This window comes from Equus caballus, chromosome 15, assembly GCF_041296265.1.
Source record: "Equus caballus isolate H_3958 breed thoroughbred chromosome 15, TB-T2T, whole genome shotgun sequence".
Classification (NCBI taxonomy): Eukaryota; Metazoa; Chordata; class Mammalia; order Perissodactyla; family Equidae; genus Equus; species Equus caballus.
Window position 1 is genome coordinate 86,894,560 of NC_091698.1, and position 22,424 is coordinate 86,916,983.

A 22,424-nucleotide genomic window follows, 5' to 3' on the forward strand; every position below is an offset into this window, starting at 1 on the left:
ATTGTAAGATATCAATCTAAAGCCACGTTAACTTCAATGTGCATTAAAGTGGTTTATAAAGTATAATCTAGAACTTTTCTAACACTTTCATTTAGGAATATCAGCACTTGTTTTATAACAACCTTGAAGCTTCTGAGATCAAACATATATTTCCATAAACAATAAGTCAAAAGGCAATCATTTCCCCTCCATACTTCTGGAGAGACAAAGCTCTTGAAAAACAGAGCTACAATTCCTACCTGGGTGACTTCTTTGTTCATAATGAGTCCTCAAAACAGATATGGTCAAATCTAGTGTTCCGGAGGGTAACTTCCAGTGAAATGGGGCAACGACGTTTTCCAAAAATGGTTCTAGTCTCTTCACTCTCACTTTATTTAAAGCCAATTATGCAAACAACTAAAACAAAGGAGAAGAAAAAAATAAAAGCAGAAAGGAGGTTAGATTGTCATTTCATTCTCTAAGAAATTGATAAAGCTTGAAAATGCCAGGTAAAGAAAGAAAAGGCAACTTTTAAGGCCAAATGAAAAAATATTTCCACAAGACAATGGATGAAGATCTGATTTTAGAACTGAAGTCCTTTCTGGTGAGTAAGCATGTATTCCTACTTAAGACAGCTGCTTAAGTAATACATGATTATATTCGGCCCTTAATCTTTGGAAAGATTCATTTATGTGCCTTTTAAAAACTTTTTCGGGCTGCATTTGTATGTTTATTCTTTCTACTTATAAATTCTGAATTCTCATGTTTTCAGTTTGTATTTTCTTTTTTTTTTTTTTTGAGGAAGATTAGCCCTGAGCCAACTGCTGCCAACCCTCCTCTTTTCGCTGAGGAAGACTGGCCCTGAGCTAACATCCATGTCCATCTTCCTCTACTTTGTATGTGGGACGCCTACCACAGCATGGCGTGCCAAGCAGTGCCATGTCTGGACCCAGGATCAGAACCTGCGAACCTCAGGCCGCCGAAGTGAACATGCGCACTTAACTCCTGCACCACCAGGCTGGCCCCTCAGTTTGCATTTAATTCTTTCCTTGATTATGTAATATTCCTCACTATGTATTAAAGCTACTATGATATTGTACTTTCAAATTTTTTATTGAAAAAGTGTGCAAACACTTTATATTCATAATAATTAAAAGTAAAATGTGTTGAGCTCTGGTTCCAGTAATGATGGACTATCTTGTATTGGACTGACTTGTCCACAGATAACGATTACTAACTCTATAAAAAATAACTGTTCAAAGACATTGAAAAGTGAAAAAAAAGCAGGCAAAAATGTAGGAGATTTGATCATTGAAAGAAAGGAACCACAATGGATGACATATACACTTATAAGACTTTCCCTTAAGAGAACTCCTCCCAGTACACCCCCTTAGGAGGCTAGACCTAAAAGAGAAATCCAGTCTCATTGTCTGAAGCACTGGAGAATGTAGTTCAGAGCTGCCAGAAAGCTAGGTAATAGGAGGAGAAAATCATGGAAAGAAGAGTACAGTAAGGAGGGTGGGGGAGGGGCTCCAATCTGTACACAAACGTTCCTCACACCCTTGGCTGATTCCTGACCTGCTCATGCACAGAGAGATTCCAAGTAGCCCAAAAGAAGGCAACAGCTGGAAGATGGAAAAGCTGAACAGAGATTTCAGCTGCTGCCTACCACAGGGGAGACATAGCTTGGATTTTGAACCCTGCCAAGTTAAAAGGGCTTGGTGAATACAACAGGCTTCTCATAGAAACCACAGACAGGCCACATCATAGGAGTAAAGACTATCCCAGGACTAAGGATTCTCCTAAATCTAAGGGCACAACTAAAATACATCTGATGCGACAAAGTATAAAAACCAAGCCTCCAATTTCAAGAAAATCAGCCAGTAGTTTTTTTTTTTTACTTTTTATTTTGAAATAATTATAGCCTCACAACTTAACAAGAAATTATCAAAGCAGAGAGATTCCATGTATGCATCACTCACCTACCCCACAATGGGGACATCTTATATAACTACAGTGTCTTACCCAAACCAAGAAACTGATTGGCTCAATACAATTATCGAGACTATACACCTTATTTGAATTATCTCAGTTTTTTTATGCACTCATTTTTTTGAACATCTTTGTTTATGATTCTATGACATTAAAATGCGCATGAATAGATTCATATAAACATAGCACATCTGAGATTCTCTTTTGCTGTTTATAATCACACCCTCCTCCTTCTTCCTCAACTCCTGTCAACCACTTACCTGTTCTCTATTTCTATAATGTTATCACTTTGAGAATGTTACGCAAATTGAATCAAATAATATGGTAACTTTTTTTTTCCAGCTGAGGAAGATTTGCCGTGAGCTAACATCCATGCCAGTCTTCCTCCATTTTTCAGTATGTGGGCTGTCAGCACAGCATGGCTGCTAACAGAGTGGTTAGATCTGCACCCGGGAACCGAACCCAGGCTGCTGAAGCAGAGCATGCTGAACTTAACCACTAGGCCACCAGAGCTGGCTCCTGGAAACATCTTGGATTGGCTTTTTTTACTCAGCCTAATGCCCTTGAGATCCATCCAACTTGTGTATATCAGCATTTCATTCCTTTGTATTTGCTCCATAGTATGGAGGTACCACAGTTTTTTTTTCACTGTTTACCTGTTGAAGTACATTTGAGTTGTTTTCAGTTTTGGGCTATTATGAATAATGCTGCTGTGAATATTTATATTCAGGTTTTTGTGTGAACCTAAGTTTTCATTTCTCTAGGATAAATACCCAGAAGTGCAATTGCTGGGTTGTATGGTAAGTGTATATTTTCTAGCCAGTAATTTAACTGTCTACTAGAACAAAAATCAATACTCTTCAGAAAAAGATATCCACAATATCATCCACACTATCATCCACGATATTCATCACACAACAAAAAATTACCAAACATACAAAAAAGCTAGGAATTGTAACTCAAGATTAGGAGAAAAAATGGTCAATAGAAACCTACCACAAGATGATCTAGATGTTGGAAATAACTGACAAGGATGGTAAAGCAGTTTATTATAACTATGTTCAAGATGTTACAATGAGTAAGATCATTTGTCATCTGGCAAATGCTGGCAACAAACAGAAACTATAAAAAAGAAATAAATGGAAATTCAAGAGCTAGATAGTTCAATATCAAAATTTTTAATTAACTGGATAGGCTTAATAGTAGATTTAAGATGGCACAAAAACAAGTGAGTAAACTTGATGTCAAAACAATACCCAATCTGAAGAGTGGACAAATGAAAAGAATTAAAACAAAAGTTGCTTTTTTGAAAAGATAAAAAAAATTGTAAATACTTTAGCAAGACTGATCAAGAAAAAATGAGAGAACACAATTATAAATATCAGAACAAAAGGAGAGATATTACTTCAGATTCTATTGATATTATGTTCTAAACCATACGATGCAAATCAATTCAGTAACTCAGATAAAATGAAGAATCCTTTGAAAAACAGAAATTACTAAAACCACAAAAATACTAGAAAAAATTATTTTGTAATAAAAACACAACAAAACTCCAAGCCCAGATGGCTTCACCAGTGATTTCTGTCAAACATTTAAGGAAGTAACGATAACAGTCTTACACACTTTCCAGAAAACAGAAGAGAGATATTCCCCAACTTGTTTTATTAAGGCAAGCAAAACCCTAATACCAAAACTTGACAAAGATATTACAAGAAAAGAAAGCCAGCCTTATGAATACAGATGCAAAACAGCAAACTGAATCCAGCAATATATCAGAATACTCCATGATCAAGTGTGGTTTGTCCAAGGAATGTAAGGCGGTTTAAAATTCAAATATCAATTAATGTAATTTACCATATTAGAAGAATAAAAAGCAAATAAACATCTCAGTAGATACAGAAGAAGAATCGGACAAAATTCAGCACCCATTCATGATAAAATTCCCAGCAAGCTAAGAATTAAAGGGAACTTCTTCAAACTGATAAGGAGGATCAATGAAAAACTTACAGCTAGTATTTTATGTAACAGTGAAATATTGGGAGGTTTCCTAATGTGAAAAAGACAAGAATGTCCACTCTAACCACTTCTATTCAATATTATAATGGATGTACTGAACGTCCTACTCAGTGCAATCAGTCAAGAAAAAGAAATAAAAGGAAGTTAGAAATAAAGAATTAAAATTGCCTTTATTCATTTAAAAACTGATTTTTTGGTATATAATTCTAAAGAATCTGAAAAAAATTCACTAGAATTACTAAGGGCTTTGGCGAAGATGTAGAACACAAGGTATACAAACATCCACTGTGTTTCTGTAGGACCACAGCAAACAACTGGAAAAGAAATATAATCTTATTTAGAATAGCACCAAAAAACAAAATACTTAGGAATTAATTTAACAAAAGATAAGCAAAACCTACACACTTAAAATTATAAAACACTGCTGAAATGAAAAAAGATCAAAATAAATAAATAAGTAAAGTGATTAAATATGTTTATGGGTTCAAAGACTCAATAATGTTATGAAGTCAATTCTCCCCAAAATTAATTCACATATTCAAACGTAAAATTAGTGGTTTACTTTATACATATCTAGCACATTTTACTATCAATAATACAAATCTATTTTTGTTTTGTTTTACAATATATTTGTAATGGTTTTTTTAATGCTTGTCTTATAGGCTTTTGCTTTTTATATAAAATCTATGTTTTTCTAAATCATGCTTTCCTCCAGTTTTGAATTCCATACTAAAGCGGAATATTTAATATTAGAAAATTAGATGATCTTATCACCTGGACCCCAAAGTGCTTACCTCTTATAGTCCCTCTAAATTAAACTAAGAGTTTTTTATATTTTCAAGACTTTTTTTCTTTCCTTGACTTAAACCCACAATTCAAAAACTCAAAGAAACTTGAACCAGCTCTTTATACTGACTTATAGCCAAAACTATGAAAGAAAGGGATTTATAGTTAAGTTAGCCTAACTTATATTATATTTGGTTGGACTGTTCTCACTGTATATGCCTAGTTTATTTGAATTTGTAATAAACTTAGTGCCCTAAAACATTTCTTACAGGTTGAGATTCCTCCTGATTACCACTTTGTATCTTCTTTCATCTGTGAAGCATGATATCCTTGGATTTTCCCTAGGTAAATCTGTGTAAGAATTGGTAAGTAGTGTTTGACTACGACAAAGATAGCTTTGCATACCAGTCATCCACAAATCCAGGTTCTGTCAATATTTGACTTCCAAGGAAGAGCACTTCCTAAAAATCAGTTGTGTACTGAATCCTGCAGGCATAATTGCCAAATAATGCCACTCTCTTCTATAAAACCTGAGCATTCTTATGGGTGCTTTTTGAAAACCAGGCAGTAACTGAAGCCAGATGAATTCCTGTCAATGATTTAGGGTCTGAGAACAGCTTACTAATACTGATGGATTCATGGCCAAACATGCAAGGGAATATGGGAAGATGCTGAAGGGTAGGCTGAGCACAGTCACTCAGGGACTGTATGAAGATAGAGAAGCCCAAGATAAATCCACATTCAAAAATACAGGTAGACAATGAGAAGTGAAAAATACGGAAACCAAGAGAGAGGTGATGGAGAACCAAAGAAGACAGGAGGAATAGGAAAGAATAGGGATAAAAAGAACAGTGCTGAGGATCTGATGCGTGATTGTTATTATGAAATCAATAAGCTTATTATTCTTAAAATAGATCTCTCCAGTAATTATTACGTAATTATCTGTGCTATTCATAGTTCAGTATTTTAAAAGTCTTTCCTCATCACCTCTCCCCTAGGAATCCAGAATGAGAGATCTGATATAGATGATACAAACTCCTAATAGACCCCAGTGACTACTGGGCATGGCTGGAGGGCTCCAATTACTAGTTCCAATTTTCCTCTCATGGGCAAGGCCTTTCTGTCTTCATTACCTGTTTCTAACGCTGGATTCTGGCACAAGTGCTGGCTAATGCAGCATCTCAATTCCTCTAATGTAATTATTAAATTATTCAATTTAATTCCTTAAATTCAATCTGATTGAAGAACCAGACGGGGAAGCAAGGTGAGAGAAGAGTATCTATACTGCACCAAGCACAGAGAGAGTGTAAAAATGAAATCTATAAAACACTCTTCCTTTTGTTGTCTTAGAGTTAGGCAGAAATGCAGGGTCAGGATTTAAAAATATAAAGAGAAATAGAACAAATAAATATCTATGGATCTACCACCCAGAATTAATAACAGTAAACATTTTTTATATATTTATTTTCTCTTTAAAGAAATAAAGCATTATCAATAAATCAAAAGTCCCCACACTCACACACAGCCCACTCTCTTCATTCTCCCTCCCACTGACAGAGATAACCATCATCATGAACTTAGTAAATACCCTTCTGCTTATTTTTAAAAATAATTTTTAGATTCATACCCATAGAAATATATCCATAAAACAACACACACTGATGTTTTATGTTCTAAAATATACATGTTTAAACTGCATATTTAAACTACACATATTCTGCATTTTGCTGATTTCATGCATTATGTTTTGGAACTCTATCCTTGCTGAGGGTATGTGTGTTTCATTCATAGCCTGTATGTGAATATACCACATTTTAGCCATTCTTGTATTTAAGTTGTCTATAAATTTTCATTATTACAAACACTGCCTCAATGAGTGTTCTTGTAACATGGCTTCTTGTTCATATTTCCATATGCACAAGTGCAAGAATTTCTAATGGTGATATCCAGAAGTGGAATTTCTGAGTTGTAGCATTTGTATATCTTCCACTCTACTCTATTTGTCCAATTGCTTGCCAAAATGATTGTTTCACACTCCCACTAGTAGAGTATGAGAGAACTATTTTCTCCAGGTTCTTTTCAACACTTGATATCACCAGACTTTATTTTTTTTAACCAATCTAATAGTTGAAAGAGGGATCTCATTTCAACTGGCATTTCTCTGAATATTATGGAGACTGAGCCTCTTAGCTGGCTATTCGGACATCCTATTCTTTGAACTGGTGTTGGTCTCTTTTCATCCATTATACTAAGGACTCAATAGGCACTTTGTCTTAGTTCTGGGAAATTTTCCTGGATTATACTATTTATTCTTTTCTTTCCTTTCATTTATTCTGTTCTTTTTGGAACTCCTAATAATAGGAAGTTGACCCTCCAGAACTCGTCTCTTTATTTTCTTTTATCTTCTCTTTATCATTTCTTTGTCTTTTTACTCTACTTTCTAAAACATTTTCCTCAATTTATTATCCAATACTTCTGTTAAGTTTTTCTTTTCTGCTATATATTCTTAACTTATAAGAATTCTTTGTTCTATGAATGTGCTTTTTAAAATATCCTATTCTTGCTTTATGGATGCAGCATCCCATGTTTCTGTAGTATTTTATAGACACACATATGGTATATGTATGTCTGTGTCTATATGTGTATATATATGCATATATATCTATACATGGCTGGATATGTACATATATGTGTGTGTGTGTGTGCACATACACATAAAATTTTCTCGGCTGCATGGTTTGTTTTTTCCAAGTTGTTCTGTGTTTTCTATTTATTTATTTTGGTTTCTGTTATTCATAGTAGATGCTTTCCTTAGATGCCTGATGGTATTTAGTTGTTTGGGCATAAAAATTTTATTGAGGGGCTGGCCCCGTGGCCGAGTGGTTAAGTTCGCGCCCTCCACTGCAGGCGGCCCAGTGTTTCGTTGGTTCGAATCCTGGGCGCGGACATGGCACTGCTCATCAAACCACGCTGAGGCAGCGTCCCACATGCCACAAGTAGAAGGACCCACAACGAAGAATATACAACTATGTACCAGGGGGCTTTGGGGAGAAAAAGGAAAAAATAAAATCTTAAAAAAAAAAAAAAGTTTATTGAAAGCTCTAACATGTACATGGGGCTACTGACTGTGACCTTCACCACAGGGCAACCTACCCAGGCCCTTTGTTAGGGCTCAAATATTGATTTAAGAACCTGGCTCCCATTATCTACCACTTATTTACCTATTTGCCCAACACCTGTAAACATATAAAGTAGTTTCAGAATTGTTAACCTGCACCCTACCAACTAGAGTACAGTATTTACGTACAGTTCTTTGTGCCTTTAGGTTTTTCTTCTTGAGTTGGTCACATTCTACACAGAAGATTCTTCCTGTTCCCTGCCTGGAGGATAAAGGCCTTAGTTTGGGAAGCCAATAATGAGAAGAGGGCAGGGGCTTTCAGCACTCAAAATGGCAATACTCACTGAATTCCCCTCTACCTTCAATGTGCCTGGTGTCTACTAGCCCAGAGGCCCATGTTTTAACTTAGAGAATATACTCAAGTCTCCCACCCGTCACGATGGGAGCAGTGCATTAGCAAAATGACAAAGAGTGAAGGAGACCCAGACATCTGTTTCTTAAGTAGCTTTTAAAAATCCTCCTTACTTTAGTCCCCTGCCCTTCTTCACCTCCAGCTTCAGAGTTACACAGTACTACCACTGCCTTAGGTCTTTGAAAATTCACCAGTACAAAGTCAACTGACCTTTAGCTTTCTCCACTTAAAACTGGACTTTCTTAGGTTTAATAAGATTGTTACTATTCTAGCTGTTTTCCAGGCTCAAAAATTTTGCCATATTTTCTCTCATTCTTCTACATCTCTGGATTTATGACTAAAAAAACAAACAAAAAGCCCAACCCTTATTGACTTTATCTTTGCTGTTGTTTAAGTAAACTGTGGTTTGGGGAGGGAACAATATTAAAGTGTGCTTAACTTACCACTTTTACCTGGAATCAAATACTGTTATTATTTCTAATATTTTATTTGTTTATTTTTAATCTTCCTGTTATTTTGTAATCTTTTAAAAGTTTTGCTTCATGTATGTTATTAACACCTTAATCTTTTTGAGAATTTTAAAATCCATCATCCTGACATTCTCAAGAACCAATTAGCAATAGAAATTACTCAGTAACATAAAGAATTACATGAGAGAAACAGAATCAACAATAGGCAGCAAGGGCTATACAACAAGTAATCAGGAAAGTTAAGAAAAAGACTGGCTTTAGACCAAGGGAAAGCCTCTCCATACACAGGAGCTGATGCCATGGATTGTGACTTGGAGGAAGCAGAAAAAAAAAATCCATCTTCTGTTAGCAAGTGTCACCCTATGAGATGAGTGTCAAAAGCAGCTGTGGTCTAATGTGCTCTTCTCTATGAGGAGGTAGAAGAAACTCCCAAACCTCTACGGGCTGTCGATTCTCCTGCCCATGTACACTGACTATGAAGTGTGATGAAAGGAACTTGTTACTAGTAACACTTAAAATTACAATGTTTATACATTAATTACTTTAATAAAATTAGCACAAATTCAAAGTTATTTTCATTATAACATGACTTTAACTTTTCTTCTCTATGATATACTTTTTGATGAGGAAATGGATAATATTAGCCAAAATTTCCAGTGTCCTAGGACTAATAGCTTAGGTTACCTATGCTGTCATCCAGTAGTAGGTTGTTATAAATAAATCATTAACACCAGTGACAATTATAAATCATTTTGGTTACATGGAGTTAAGATTTCATAGTATCGTCTATGTTCTTATTGATTCTACCCCAAATAAAATTTAAGAAACCAGAAGGCATTTAAAAAAAATTGTGTGAAAGGGGCCAGCCAGGTGACATAGTGGTTAACTTCGTGTGTTCTGCTTCAGTGGCCTGGGATTAACAGGTTCGGATCCCAGGTGCGGACCTACACACCACTCATCAAACCAAACACTGTGGTGGCGTCCTACATACAAAACGGAGGAGGACTGGCACAGATGTTAGCTCAGGCCCACTGGTCCTTAAGCAAAAAGAGGAAGATTCACTAAAGATGTTATTTCAGGGCCACTCTTCCTCACCAAAAAAAAAAAAGCATAAAGGACTAAGTTTTTTATTTCTTTCAAGATTTTCATGAAAGAACAAAGAAAGGATGATGTTACCAACTTTCCTATTAGTGATGACACAAGAGTCATGATCTCCAAATCAAAGACAAAAATGATTTAAATGAAATTTGAAATCAAGCCATCTATGTTAATGTTAAAACAACAAAATTTAGGGGCTGGCCCCGTGGCCGAGTGGTTAAGTTCGCGCCCTCCACTGCAGGCGGCCCAGTGTTTCGTTGGTTCAAATCCTGGGTGCGGACATGGCACTGCTCATCAAACCATGCTGAGGCAGCGTCCCACATGCCACAACTAGAAGGACCCACAACAAAGAATATACAACTATGTACTGGGCGGCTTTGGGGAGAAAAAGGAAAAAAATAAAATCTTTAAAAAAAAAGTTTATATATTTGACTTCTCGATAGTATGTAGCTGCTTTTTCTTATTAACATTATTTGTGAAGAGGAGGCCTAGAAAAAAACGAAGACTTTAAAAATAAAATTATTTTTTAATAGAATGGCAATATTTACTTACTTTTCCTTGTTAATCTTTAATTTTTAGAAGGCTGATTTCATTGTTCTTACGATAATGAAATGCTTTTACAAAAACTTTGCAATCTCTCTCCAGAAAAAAATTTACTTCTTCACACAATCTTTTGGGTGCCTTAAAAAACCTTCGTAAATTCATGGGTGTTGTTAGGAGACAAAATTGTATTATATTGGAAAGATATGAAAACCTTTGTCCCATGGTAAGAGCAAGAGCTCCAGGAGGATTCTAGCTGGGAAATAAATCTTGGTAAGTGGTAACAATTCTACCAGTGGACCAGCATTAAAGAGAACCACAACCCCAAGGAAATTCTCCGTGCACATGTACAACAAGAGATCTGAAAAAAAACGTTTATGCTAGCAATGCTTATAAGAGCAAAAAGTAGTAATAACCCCAAAGCCCATCAATAATAGAATGGATTAGTAAACTCTAGTATACTGATACAATAAAACCTCACACCAGCGAAATTAACTGAGCTTTCTATTCTCATTTGCCTACAGATAACCACATTCCCTTCTTACAACTGAGGGAGTATAGCACTACTGTGAAAAGTATGGATTCCCGAGCCCAACTCCACCACTACTAACTTTCTGACCTGAACCTCTCCATGCCTCGGTTTCCTGGTCTACAAAAAGCAGGATAATACTTGTACCTACTCAAGAGTTGTTAAGAGAGTAAACATTTAATATTGTTAAGTTACTTAAAAACAGCACCCGACACATGGTAAACACCCTGAAGTGTTAGGTTAATAAACAGACCATAGCCAACTAAGTTTAGTATCTCTTCTACTTGGCAGCCACCTTTCTAACAAATGAGGGCAGCCATCATGTTTTCCCTTAGTTTTTGCCAGACTTGGGTATCATGCATTTCTTTAATTATTTGCTTGAGTAATATACATTCAGGAAATTTTATGTACCTTCATGTGGCTTTTTGTTTTTAATTCTCATTCTTCTTCTAGGGAAATACTGATGCTTAAATTCTAAGATTTTTTGTTTTTGTTTTTTGCTGAGGAAGGTTTGCCCTGAGCTAACATCCACTGCCAATCTTCCTCTTTTTGTATGTGAGCCACTGCCACAGCATGGCCACTGATAGACGACTGGTGTAGGTTCGTGTCCAGCAACTGAACTCAGCCTGCCAAAGCAGAGTGTGCCGAACTTAACCAGCAGGGCTAGCCCAGTTAATTCTAAGTTTTAAAGATAAAATAAAAATTTTTAAAGTACACTAAGAAGCCAATCCATAAGTGCCTTGTTTCTTAATTTCTATTTCTTATCTCACTTTTCAGAAAAGGCAGATAACCTTAAAACCAAAATTGTGTTTAACTGCCTGCATATTAACTACTAAATCTAAAACATTAATAACTCTTAGATCCACCATTACATTTACATTAAAGAGATAAACACTGAAAAGTCTGCACTAGTGGATTTCAATACTACTAATTCTGGATGTAGTATAAACACATCTATTTTGGAGACAAATTATTCTCAAAAGAATGCTCCTAATATTTTTATGCTCTACTCTAAGCTCCACACCTGCAAACATCTACCTAATCATTAAGGAGTTCCAAACTAAACTCCTCCATCTTCCTTGACTCTTCCCTATCTCCCCCAAATGGCACCTTCATATCCACCCAGTTGCTGCTACCAGAAACGCAGATATCACCCTTGAAATTTTTTCTACTCTCATATCCTATATATTCAATAATTAAGCCCCAACTAATGTGTTTCAAAAATAAATCATCAATCCACATACATACAAATCCGATATTCCATTCCTGCTTACACCTCTTCCATGAGGTTTTATCTTATTTATAATAAAATCCAAAACTCATGACACAGCCACTCTCCCCACAACACACTAGGCTTTAGCCACAGTTCTTTCCTCAGTTCCTCCCTACTCCCAATCTTTTTTCCCCACTTCAAGGCCTTCACTACAATATTTTCTCTACCGTGAATAATTCCTCCTATCTTCCTCACCTGCCCAATTCCTATTCATTGTTCAAGCTTCAGCTAAAATTCTACTTCTCTCACCCTGGTTATCTAAATCAGCTCTCCATTACGCTTTCTACTTTTGCTTCTTAGAATTTTTCACAATTTTTATTTACATATTTGTTTGTGTGATTATGTGCTTACTGCCTATCTCCCTCACTAGATTGTAACCTCCCAGATGGATATTCTTTTAACTGGCACAGAGTAGGTATACAACATTTTAAAAGGTTAATTTGTGGAATTAGTGAACCTGTTCTATTTCAACAATGGTAATGCAGTTCAAAGCTCAAAGAGATTGTGGATCATTGGACTGGTCAAAGGACATTACAAATCGTTCTAAAGAAATCCAAGAACAGTATCAATGGCATGGGGGGGCATACTATTATTAATATAAGGGAGTAGGCACAGATTTGGAGGTGAGAACACAGGGAGGAAAGAAAGCTGAAAGTAGTAAAACTGCTAGATTAGTCTCTACCAACTGGAGAAAGCCCATTTCTGTGGCATCATTCTGCAATATAATTTCTCTCTCTGTTTTTGTCACAAGGCAAGAGAAAACACCAGGGTGTTGGAGAGAGTCCACATTCAAAGAGCTAAAAATGAAATGTAACACCTAAACTATAAGCATTTAGTTCCTTCCTAAAGAGCAACTCAACTAAATCGGAAGGCAGCTGTTGAGGACTAGCAGCACTAAGCTGTTCTAAATCTCCAAAACACCACACTGGGATGCTCAGATAGGATTTTAATTCCCAATACAGGTTTTATACGTGTTAGAAGATGACATTTTACCAAGGCCTAAAACAAAGCAAAGGTTAGATCACTTCAGGTAACAGTTAAAGTTACCAGATGGGTGTTTGTAACATTTCTACATGCAGCATCTACCTACTCCACACACTGTCAACTGATAAATACAGTCTTACTCCTTCTTCGTATCTCTCAAGGGTAGCAAAAAATAGACACTCACTAAAGTTAACTGATAATATTATTTGCATCTAGATATTTCTACTTCTTTTTATGATATTTCTAAATTACATATTATCTTTTAAAATAGAGACGTGACCAGCAAAAGTGCTTAGAGGTCTTAATAAGTAATCCTACTTTTTGGAATACAAAGTTATAATCATGTAATGAGGTGTGCTAATCTATGGTTACCTTTAACTATCACTTTCCACATAGTGATATGCACAGTATACAGCGTTGGGGGGTGGATGGGACGGGGAGTGAATGATAACCAGAGCCTTATGACTTCAAAAAACAGGTAATAAACCATAGTACAGTATTTTAAAGTCAAATTATAAAACGTTTTATTTCTTTTACTCAGTGTACATCATTTCTTTTGTAATGGGCAGAGTCATTCAGTCCTGAAATATTTAAGAGCCCAATATGTCGTAAGCACTATACCAGCTGCCAGGGTACAGCAGTGAACAAGAGTATGAAGCGCCTACTCTTTGAAGCTCACATTCAACCAGAATGGAAAGATCAGTAAAGAAAATTGGATACTTTGAGGTAGAGAGTTACTAGGGGAGCTACCTTAGATGGAGTGATTAAGGAGAGTTTATATGTATGGGTAACATCTGAGATGAGACCACATATAATAAAAAGAATCCCAAAATTATTTCAGAAATGAATGATTTCATAGTATTTATGCAATAAGAACTCAGCAGAAAGAACCTCTTATCCTCTTTCACTAATCTTGAACTTCTCATTACCCATAGGATGACTATACTTGTAAATCCAGGCAACACTAAAAATTTAGTGGGGCAAAAAGAAAATATTCATCACATCATTCAAAGTCCTTACCAGATACACTGTTATCGCTAGAAATCATACTACCATTTTCCCAGTTCTCTAGGTTCTTAGAACTGTTCAAGTCAGCTCTCCTTCTTGCATTTCCTATATTCAATCTATTAAGAACTCCTGATAATTCTTTCTCCTCCATTTCTATCAAACCAGCATTTTGTTCAGTTTTTCAGAATTATCATTATACTCTATACTGTCACCAATCCAAGTCTGAGGCACCTTAGCAGCCATCTCTACCCTCTATCCTGGGTCTGCTTACACAATGCATCCTGCTAAATAATTCTCCACATCCCCATGTTCACAATGTCACACCCCCAGTCACCATCAACAGTGCTGTCGCGTAGTGTCATAAGAACTCACACTCCTGTTACCTAGCATTCAAGGTCTCCTATTATCATAGCCTCTAATAACAGAGCTTAAAAATACACAAGACAGGGGCTGGCCCTGTGGCCAAGTGGTTAAGTTCGCGCCCTCTGCTGCAGGTGGCCCAGTGTTTTGTTGGTTCGAATCCTGGGTGCGGACATGGCACTGCTCATCGAACCACGCTGAGGCAGCGTCCCACATGCCACAACTAGAAGGACCCACAACTAAGAATATACAACTATGTACTGGGGGGCTTTAAGGAGAAAAAGGAAAAAAATAAAATCTTTAAAAAAAAATACACAAGACATAGTGACTGAATTAAATGGAGAAAAACAAATACACATTATAATTAAGGATTTTAACACCCCTCTCTCTGAAAATGATAGAAGCAGATCCCTCTAAAAAAACAAAATCAATAAAGACTTAGAAAATTCGAACAGTACTATCAACCACCTTGACCTGACATTTTTAGAACACTACTGTACTGTAGCCCAAAAACTACAGAATAAATATTCTTTCCAACTGCATGTGGTACTTTCACCAAGAGAGACTATCTGTTAAGTCAAAATAAATTTAAAAGGATTAAACACATCAGAATGTTATTTGAACACAACTGAAATAAATTAAAAATCAGTAAAAATAGGATATTTAGGAAGACTTCCCACCCAAATGCTTAAAATTATACTTCTAAATAATCCAAAAGCAAAAACTTTTTAAAAATAAAAAAGAAATGTGAAAATATTTCAAATGGAATGACAATTAAAAAATACATCATACAAGAATTTGTAGAATATAGCAAAAGCTGTGTTTATAAGGGAGGGAATTTTGTAGGTTTAAAAAAATGCTTAAATTAGGGGGAGAAAAAGGTTCTTTAAAGTTCTACCTTAAGAAGCTAGGGAAAAAAAAAAAGTAAAGTAAACCTAAAAAAAAAAAAAAGAACAGAAATCAATGAAAAGGGAAAAAAAGAGAGGAAAAAAATTAACAAAGCAAAAGTTAGTTCCTTGAGAAGATCAAAAAAATTGATAAATCCCCAGTTAGACAGCCATAACACAGCCTCACTTTTCCTTCAACTTTGTCTGAAATCACCACGCCAGGCATCTTCCAGACTTGAGCCACAAATGGTTCTCATCCTCAGTGCCGACCTCCTGATCTTCAGCAAACTATGGTTCCTGGGCCAAATAGGGTGCCCTGCCTATTTTTGTATGGCCTGTGAGCCAAGAAGGGTTACTACATTTTTAAATGGTTGAAAAAAATCAAAAGAAGAATACTAGTTCATAACACAAGAAAACTACATGAAATTCAAAACAAAATTTTGTTGTAATAAAGTCACACTCATTTGTTTACTTATTGCAATAAATGCTTTTGTACTGCACTGGCTGAGTTGAGTGGTTTCTGTATTACCAGCAATGCCTAAAATATTTACTATCTGGTCCATCACAGAAAAAATTTGCCAAGCCCTGCTCTTTACATATTCCTCCTCCTCCTCCTCCTTCTTCTCTTTTCTTCTCTTCTCTGTCAATTCATGCATCCACCCCAAGAATCAGCTCAAAATCCACTTATGAGATTTTACATCCTTGAAAAACACTCTGTTCAAAGTCCTCTATATAGTTTTGTAAAGTGCTAAACACTTTTTATGCTGTGTATGTTGGTTTCCTCATTTAGCAGTGAGTTTCCTAAGAAAGACTGTACCTACTAACCATCAACAAAACTCCAAGTAAATAAGCGAGGGCTAAGGAAGCTATCCCAGCCTCCTCTCCCCTGAAGTAAAGACCAAAGCAGGAGGGGAGGGAAGGGAGAGGAGCACGGATCAACTGGGAATTGAATACGCATCCATTCGTAGCTCTTTTATTTTTTATTAAAGAGAAATACAGAAATTTAACCTGTCTGCTGTCTTAAAATAAAGGTTTATTTTATCTGATTACAGAAGAACTACAGGTATATCTCGTTTTATTGTGCTTCACTTTATCGTGCTTCACAGATATCGCGTTTTTTATAAATTGAAAATTTGTGGCAACCTTGAGCCGAAGAAGTCTATTGGTGCCATTTTTCCAACAGGATTTTCCAACTTCCTGTCTCTGTGTTGCATTTTGGTAATTCTCACATTTCAAACTTTTTTGTTATTATCATATTTGTTATGAGGATCTGTGATCAGTGATCTTTGATGTTACTATTGTAATTGTTTTGGGGCACCACAAACTGTGCCCATGTAAGATGGCGAAATTAATCGATAAATGTGTGTGTTCTGACTGCTGCACCAACCAGCCATCTCCTGTCTCTCTCCCTCTCCTCAGGCTTCTCTATACCCTGATGCACAACAACACTGAAATTAGGCCAATTAACAATCGGCAATGGCTTCTAAGTGTCCAAGTGAAAGAAGAGCTGTACGTCTCTCACTGTAAACTGAAAGCTAGAAATGATTAAGCTTAGTGAGGAAGGCACGTCGAAGGCTGAGATAGGCCAAAGGCTAAGCCTCTTGCACTAAACATCTAGTCAAGTTGTGAATGCAAAGGAAAAGTTCTTGAAGGAAATTAAAAGTGCTACTCCAGGGAACACACGAATGATAAGAAAGCGAAACAGCCTTATTGCTAATATGGAGAAAGTTTTAGTGGTCTGCATAGAAGATCCAACAAGCCACAATGCTCCCTTAAGACAAAGCCGAATCCAGAGCAAGACCCTAACTCTCTTCAATTCTATGAAGTCTGAGAGAGGTGAGGAAGCTGCAGAAGGAAAGTCTGAAGCCAGCAGAGGTCGGTTCATTAGGTTTAAGGAAAGAAGCCATCTCCATGACATAAAAGTGCAAGGTGAGGGAGCAAGCGGTGATTGTAGAAGCTGCAGCAAGTTATCCAGAAGATCCAGCTGAGATAACGAACGAAGGCGGCTGCACTAAACAACAGATTATCAATGTGGACAAAACAGCCTTATAATGGAAGATGATGCCATCTAGGACTTTCATAGCTGGAGAGAAGTCAATGCCTGGCTTCAAAGCTTCAAAGGACAGGCTGACTCTCCTGTTAAAGGCTAATGCAGCTGGTGACTTTAAGTTGAAGCAAATGCTCATTTACCATTCTGAAAAGACTAAGGCTCTTAAAAATTACACTAAATCTTCTCTGCCTATGCTCTATAAACGGAACAACAAAGCCTGGATGACAGCACATCTGCTTACAACATGGTTTCCTGAATATTTTAATCCCACTGTTGAGAACTGCTGCTCAGAAAAAAGATTCCTTTCAAAATATTACTGCTCATTGACAATGCACCTGGTCATCCAAGAGCTCTGATGGAGATGGACAATGAGATTCATGTTGTTTTCATGCCTGCTAACACAACGTCCATTCTGCAGCCCACGGATCAAGGAGTAATTCTGACTTTCAAGTCTTAATGTTTAAGAAATACATTTTGTAAGGCTACAGCTGCCATAGATAGGGACTCCTCTGTCGGATCTGGGCAAAGAAAATTGAAAACCTTCTGGAAAGGATTCACCATTCTAGATGCTATTAAGAACATTCACAATTCACAGGAAGAGGTCAAAATATCAACATTAACAGGTAAGAAGTTGATTCCAACCCTCATGGATGACTCTGAGGGGTTCAAGACTTCAGTTGAGGAAGTCACTGCAAATGTGGTGGAAACAGTAGGGGAACTAGAATTAGAAGTGGAACCTGAAGATGTGACTGAATTGCTGCAATCTCATGATAAAACTTGAATAGATGAGGAGTTGTTTCTCATGGATGAGCAAAGAAAGTGGTATCTTGAGATGAAATCTACTCCTGGTGAAGATGCTGTGAAGACTGTTAAAATGAAAACAAAGGATTTAGAATATTACATAAACTTAGTTGATAGAGCAGTGGCAGGGTTTGAGAGGATTGACACCAACTTTGAAAGAAGTTCTACTGTGGGTAAAATGCTATCAGACAGCGTTGCATGCTACAGAGAATCATGAGTCAACTGATGCAGTAAACTTCATTGTCTTATTTTAAGAAATTGCTACAGCCATCCAACCTTCAGTAACCACCATCCTGAACATCGAGGCAAGACCCTACACCCGCAAAAAGATTAAGACCCGCTGAAGGCTCAGACGACAGTTAGCATTTTTTTAGCAATAAAGTATTTTTATATTAAGGTATGTACATTGTTTTTTTCTTAGACATAATGCTATTGCAACTTAATAGACTATAGTACAGTGTAAACATTACTTTTAGATGTACAGGGAAACCAAAACATTCATGTGACTCACTTTATTGCAATATTTACTTTATTGTGGTAGTCTGAAACTGAACCCACAGTATCTCTGAGGTATGCCTGTACTTGCTTTATGATCAAGTATAGGAAATAAAAATTTATTTAATTAGCAACTAAATTTTTCCTAAAATTAATATTATATCACAGTCCAGTCTTTCCCCTAAATCAGCAGTTCTCAAATTTTTTGGTTTAAGGATGTCTTTACATTTTTAAAAATTATTGAAGACTCCAAAGAGGTTTAATGTCTATGGGTTATCAATATTTACTGTGCTATAAATTAAAACAAATTTTTGGAATATTTAACAACCCATTTTTCTTTCTTTACTGCAAATATATAGCACTGAAGAAGACAAAAACTTCACATATAGTTGGGTACCGTTGCCTTGATTTATGGTAAGTTACCATCTTTACCTTCCATTAATTTTGCACTCTCATTGCAAATGTCTACACATTAGAAAAGGCAAACATCTTAGCATTATTAAGAGAACAATTTGGATGTTGTGGACCCCATGAAAAGGTCTTGGGTACCCTGTTATGGATTTAATTTTGTCCCCCCAAAATTCATATGTTGATGCCTTAACCCCCAATGTGACTGTATTTGGAGATACGGCTTTTAAGGAGATAATTAAAGACAAAGGAGGTCATAAGTATGGGGCCTCAATCTGACATGATTAGTGTCCTTATGAGAAGAGGAAGAGACACCAGAGCACACTCACAGAGGAAAGGTCATGCAAAGACATCAAAAAGGTGGTCTTTTGCAAGCCAGGAAGAAAGGTTTCCCCAGAAGCCAACCCTACCAGCACATTGATATTGGACTTCCAGTGCCCAGAACACTGAGAAAATAAATTTCTGTTGTTTAAGCCACCAAGTCTTGGTATTCTGTCACAGCAGCATGAGTAGACTAATGCATATCCCCAGGAGCCTGCAGACCACATTTTAAGAATTTCTGCTCTAGATACATATTTGTTATTATCTCTTTCTTTGCTCTTAAGGAAAAGGGGAAAGATCTTTTCAAAAAAAAAAGACAGAGACCTGGAGCCTAGAAAAGGAAAATAAGATGACATCCAGGAACACCGAAGAACAGAAATTTCCAATGAAAACAGAAAAAGTAAGAAAGTTCAACAGACAATCCATAGAAGCTGGGCTCTCCCACCAACCTATACCTAGATTTCCCAAGGCCTATGCTACTGAGACACCGCTATAAGTTTAAGCCTCTCAAATCCTTACTATATCACTTTCCTGAATTGTCACCTCTAATTCCTTTTAACGCTTTGAATTCTTTTCTTTTTTTGAGGAAGATTAGCCTTGAGCTAACATCTTAACATCTGCTGCCAATCCTCCTCTTTTTGCTGAGGAAGACTAGCCCTGAGCTAACATCCATGCCCATCTTCCTCTACTTTATATGTGGTATGCCTACCACAGCATGATTTGCCTAGTGGTGCCATGTCTGCACCCGGGATCCAAACCAGTGAACCCCGGGCCGCTGAAGCACAACGGGCGAACTTCACTGCTGCACCACCAGCCCAGCCCCTAACTCTCTGAATTCTTATCATTTGTTTGACCTTATAGAATCTGGCTAGGAAGATTTGAGGTGAACCTTCTGCCAATCCTAAAGTCAATATTCTCTTGGAGCTTTCAGATGCAACGTAAGAAGCTATACTCTACTGACTGTCCTCAGCTTCTTCTCAGTATCCTTCCAATGTCCGGTAAATGTGGACATACCTATAGCTCAGTCTTTAGCCCTCTTTTCTTCAGTGCCCCTGTAAACACTCATGAACATAAACACATGTACACACACGTTCAAGCATACATGAACACATACATGCACATGCACATCCTCTCTTCCCTTGGAGAAGTACCAGTGTTCTTCTACATTCAGTTTAATTTAAAAATCTAACGAGTATTTTATATATGACACCTCAATAAATCCAATCTACTAGGATAAAGACATGGGCAGAAAGCTAGTTATAAATTTAAGCCAGAAACCATAAAAAAAAGTAATAATTTTGACCATAAAACAATGAAAAATTCCTAACAATGAAAGCAATCTCATAATCTCACAAATGACCAAGTTAATATCCCCAGAAAAATAAGCAAAGAACAAAAACAAGTAATGTTCATAAAATGATATGCAATTAGACAATAAGAATGAAAATATATCAGGGCTGGCCCAGTGGCATAGTGTTTAAGTTCACGTACTCCACTTCAGCAGCCCAGGGTTCACAGGTTCAGATCCTAGACGTGGACCCACACACTGCTCATGAAGTCATGCTGTGGCTGCATCCTACACAAAACAGAGGAAGATTGGCACAGATGTTAGCTCAACAAGAATCTTCCTCAAGCAAAAAGAGGAAGATTGGCAACAGATGTTAGCTCAGGGCGAATCTTTCTCACACACACACAAAAGAAAATATATTCAATCTAATTAATAATTGTTTGAATTAAATTAAAATTAAGGCAAAGTAATTTCTCATCTATCAGACTGGTAAAAGATTAAAAAGACTGACAAAATCCAGTACTGGTAAGAGTCTAGGGAAATATGCAACATCCCACATCATTGTTAGGAATGTAAATTGGTACTGCCTGTCTGTAGTTACAAAAATAATCAAAATGTACATAAAAAACAATCCACCTTTTAAGAACGTGTCCTCACCATATAATCAAAAGAGAATTGGGGCCGGCCCCGTGGAGTAGTGGTTAAATTCGGTGTGCTTCACTTTGGCAGCCCGGGTCCATGGGTTCAGATCCCAGGTTCAGATGAGACCTACACCACTCATCAGCCATGCTGTGGCAGCAACCCACATATAAAGTGGAGGAAGACTGGCACAGATGTTAGCTCAGGGCGAATCTTCCTCAAAAACAACAACAAAAATGCATTAAGTGTAGGGCAGCAGTTCTCAACTGGACCTATAGTATCCTCCAAGGAACACTTAGCAAAGTTTGGAGACATTTTTGGTTGTCACAACTCAGGGTGAGGAGTGCTACTGGTATCTAGTGGGTAGAGGCCAGAGATGCTCCTGAACATCCTGTAATGGACACAACAGCCCTCACAACAAAGAATTATCTGACCCAAAATGGCAATAGTGCTGAGGCTGAGAAACTCTGGTAGAGGAGGATCAGGAGCTTTTACCATTGCAGATACCCTTGCTTCTCCCAAGAAGAGAAAAAAATTCTTATTCAGGTCAAATTCTAGCATATTGATGGTTATGCAACTGGCAGATGGGGACAATGTACACTAAAAGGTCAAACTGCTATATGGTTCGCCCTCTCCCACATGCATCATGCATTTTGCTAGACAGTTAAGTTGATTTAGCCTGACTTCCTAGGAGTGGCTGAGCATTTCCTCTCACATAGTTGAGCTCATACAGCTCAAAACACATGGGGACTAGAGGTATCACTAGTACTACCATGCACCCATCATGCTGTGAACAGAACTTGGCAGTCAGCTAACAGAGTAAGGTCAAACATTAGATTTGGGGAAATGAGACAAAGGTGTCTACCAATTCCTAACACAGCCTCGTAGGATACAGGAATACAGAGATCAACAACAAACTGGACCTATGGGGAATACAAATTCATGAGCTCTGCTTAGAAAGTTGCCT

At 37.0% G+C, this 22,424-nt stretch overlaps 1 protein-coding gene across 25 annotated transcripts in view; it reads right to left on the reverse strand.

Moving 5' to 3' along the window:
• The window catches only part of NCOA1 (nuclear receptor coactivator 1), a 250,453-nt gene that overhangs the window by 106,939 nt on the left and 121,090 nt on the right, over positions 1-22,424 (reverse strand). For 18 of the 25 annotated variants that reach the window (XM_070235838.1, XM_023619408.2, XM_070235849.1 and 15 more), the window contains one exon: positions 240-396. The exons of the other annotated variants lie outside the window; for them this stretch is intronic. The gene's annotated coding sequence lies outside the window, so the exon portion shown is untranslated. The remainder of the gene's footprint in view (positions 1-239; positions 397-22,424) is intronic. 25 annotated transcript variants of the gene reach the window in all.